Source organism: Ovis aries, chromosome 4, assembly GCF_016772045.2.
Source record: "Ovis aries strain OAR_USU_Benz2616 breed Rambouillet chromosome 4, ARS-UI_Ramb_v3.0, whole genome shotgun sequence".
Classification (NCBI taxonomy): domain Eukaryota; kingdom Metazoa; phylum Chordata; class Mammalia; order Artiodactyla; family Bovidae; genus Ovis; species Ovis aries.
In genome coordinates this window covers 118,609,554-118,613,492 of record NC_056057.1, presented here as the reverse complement: position 1 = coordinate 118,613,492, position 3,939 = coordinate 118,609,554, and positions in this window count along the sequence as shown.

Sequence of the window (3,939 nt, the reverse complement as noted above, 5' to 3'; positions counted from 1 at the left end):
TTTAGCACGAAACTGTCCCACTCTGAGACTAGGAAAATTTTTCCATGATGGGGATGGGGTTGGGGAGACTACAAATGTATGGGGTAGAAATGGAAGGACTTCACATGTCAGGTTCCTGCTAACCCCCCGAGTGGGGACACGTGGCGGGCCTGTTCGTGGCCAGCGGCGCGTTCGTCTGGCTGCATGCGAGAGCTTCCTGGGAGGAGCTTCTAAGAGTGAGTACGCAGGCTGTTGGACACATGGCCATGATATGCAAAAATAAGCTCAATGGTACCTCATATGATACAAAAAAACAGCTAAAAGTGGATCGAAAACCTAAATATAAGAGCTGAAGTTATGAAAATCAGAATAAAACGGTTTTATGACCTTAAATTTCTCGATGGATTCTTAGATATGGCACAGAAGAGCAAATGATGGAAGCAAAAATAGATAAATTGGACTTCATTAACATTAAAAACTTTTGTGTAGCAAAGGACATGATCAAGGAAGTGAAAAGACAACCAGCAGATTGGGAGGGGATATTTGCAGGTCCTATGTCTGAAAAGGGTCAAGTGTATAGAATTTATAAACACCTCTTACATCTCACAATAAAAAGACAACCCCATCTGAAGCTGGCAGAGGACTTGAACAGACGTTTCTCCAAAGAAGACGTGCAGGTGGCCAATAAGCCCGTGGAAGGATGCCCCAGGCCCCGAGGCATTAGAGAAACATCAGTCAAAACTACAGTGGGGTGTGAGGTACCACTTTGCATCTACTGGGTTGGTGAGAATAAAATAACAAGAAACAAAACAGAAAGCAAGTACTGGTAAGGATGTGGAGAAACAGGAACGCTTACACGTGGCTACTGAGACTGTAAACCAGTCCATCCTTATAGAAACGGTTTAGCTGTTTCTCAGGAAGTTAAACAGATTACCGTATGATTCAGCAGTTCCATTGCTGTGTATATACCCCAAAGAACTGGAAATGAGGACTCCGACAAACACCTGTTACTGGATGTTCAAAGCAACACTGTTCCCAGTGGCCAAAAGATGGAAACAACACAAGTGGCCGTTAGCAGACAAATGGATGAACAAATTATGGTATCCACAGACGTTGGAATGTTATTCAGCCATACGAAGAATGAAGTATGGATATATGGTCCAATGGGGATGAGCCTCAAAAACTTTATGCTGAAAGTGAAAGAAGCTAGGCAAAAGAGTCAGAGTTACATACTGTGTAATTCTGTTTGTAAGGAACGTGCGGAATAGGTAAATCCGTAGAAGCCGAAAGCAGGTTGGTTGCTGTCGGGAGGGAAAGTGGCGGTTCACCGCTTGATGGGTACAGGGTTTTATTTTGGGGAGATGAAAATGTTTTGGAATTATATGAGGGTGATTCTTACATTGGGTGTTGCTGAGTTGTTTGCTTTAGTTAATTTTGTGTTACGTGAATTTCATTTCAATAAAAACAAGTTCACCCTCAAGACCAGTTGAACTCAGAGGAACAGGGTCAGGCATCAGTATTTTTATTTTTTTAAGTTCTCCAGGCGATAAGAACTTGTAGCTGAGACCTGCAGATCTAGATGGAAATACGTTCCAGGCACGTCACCGGAGGGGGAATGGTTGCCGCACTCACAGGGCACGCTGCCTCACTGATTACCACGGGGCCCTGGCTGCGGCCACCCTGGCAGGCTCCTTCCCCTTATGGCGCTGGCTAAGATTCTAGAGTCGCACTGTAGCTTGGCAGTCGAAGGGCGCCACCCACCTAGAGGAAAGAGGAATTGAGCTGTAATGAATGTGATGATTTGAGCAAGTTCAAGTTCGTGGGTTGACCTTAAGTGCTGCATGTCCGTGCACATTTTATTTCTACACTTGCTTCCTTACACTCTAAGGTTCTGCAGGGCGTTGCTAAGGGGAATGGAAGTCAGCTGCCATTCAGTTAACACGTGTATTGAGCGTCTCCTGAATACTGGACAGACACTGTTCCAAACATGAGTTAAAACAGTTCGCAGATGATCGCCTTTTTACACGCTAGTGGGCACGCACCTGGGACCTTTGTCTGTATTCTGCTTGCCTACAGCCCATGTGGCTGCTGTGTCTGTGTTCAGTTGGAGGAGTCTCTCTCCTCCCTGCGGTTTCCCTCTGGTGGATGAGATAACCTCAAGGTTACAGTTTAATTGCCCTGTCAGCCTTTAACCAGCTTGTGACACTTTTGTGTAATAATCTCTAAAACAGCCGTCCAGAGTAAGGTTGGCAAACTTGCTAAAGGGCCAGATTAGGAAATATTAAAGCCTTCATGGATAAAGAGGCAAAACTGAGAGTACTGGGTTGGTACTTAGAGGATCCTGTAAAACGTGAACATTTACAAATGTAAAAGCCATTGTTGGCTCAGCCCTGTGACAAGCAATGGGCTCTGGAGGGTCTTCTTGCCAGAAAGTGGATGTGGCAGCTTAGATAACAGCCTCCAGTCCTACTCTAACCTTTTGTCTTAGAACAAGTTTGGGGTCCTTGCAGCGGGCCTGGCTGCCACAGGAAAGCAGTTAATAATTCCTTGTTGGGAAGGGTGGGGGGCCGTCCTGCACATGTTACCAGCATCCCTGGACTCTACCCACTAGATGTCAGTAGAGCACCCCTTCCCCCCACCAGCCCCCACTTTTAACAACAGATGTCTCCAGGTGTCTCCAGGCACCCCACAAATTCCCTAGGGCAGAATTTCCTGATGGAATCTTAGAGATTCAGAGGGCAGGCTTCTGTAGGTTTTTTTCAGAAATTATTACTCAGTATTTCTTAAAACTTATTTGGCTGTAGATACGGAGCATATATGTTCACGCAGTAGCTATTAACATTCCTTGGAATTAGGGTTTTATGAAACACCTTGAAAAGGGCGGCTTGGGCTTTCCTGGTGGCGCAGTTGGTAAAGAGTCTGCTTGCAATGCAGGAGACCCAGGTTCGATCCCTGGGTCGGGAAGATCCCCTTGAGAAGGAAATGGCACCCCACTCCAGTATTCTTGCCTGGAGAATCCCATGGACAGAGGAGCCTGGGGGGCTACAGTCCATGGGGTCGCAAGAGTCCGGACACGACTGAGCAACTAAACCTACCTACCTTTCCCCATCCATAAGGGTTATGGCGGAGGGCCGTGTGGCTGGTGCACAACACTGCCAAGTGTTACTTGGAGAGAGGGCAGCAGAGCACCTCCCTGAAGCAGGTGCAGTGAGGGGCATGGCTCATCTCCTGAAGCTTGCTTTCCTTCAGACCTGGGAATTCTCTACTGCGGGTGAGTGTGAAAGAGTAGGTGTGCCTGGAGACTGGGCACGTTGATGTTGGGACGGTTTTCATTCTCTTCCCAAGGTGGAAGACTGTAGGAGGAAGTACTGTCTGTGTCCTCCTGGGACCCCCATCCCCCACGCAACACCCAGATGCTCTCCCCTAACTGCAAACCCCTTGGGAACACTTTTCTTCTACTGAGGCTTCAACTGGTGTCTTAGAGGCCATATTTCACTGTAGAAAAATGTGAGGTGATTCCCCTTCCCATCCCAAACACCAAGAACAGTCTCGAGTCTGCTAAGGGGAACATGGCTGAAGGTTAGCAGCATCTATCCAGGTGAAAGCTTGTGCATGGACTCACATGCCCACGTGTCTCAGCTGGGCTTCATGTGAAGTGTGAGAAGCTGCTATTCTGCTGTAGATCTTGGGCCCAGGCAGGAAGAGTTGAGGGGTTGACAAGTTGTTTTACTCCATACAAATGTACTGTTTCTGCCCTACACAGGGCATCAGAGAAACCAGATGTATCCCCTTGAATATTTATGGTTGCACAGCTTCTTCCATGAATAATTCATCCCGAACAGCACTGTCTACCCATCAGCAAGGCTGCCCAGGCGAGGAGCAGGCACAGAAAGGCTCGCTCCTCCCCTCCCTGGAAGTCCCAGCGCCTGAAGCAGACAGATGGGGAGCCACACGCCTTGC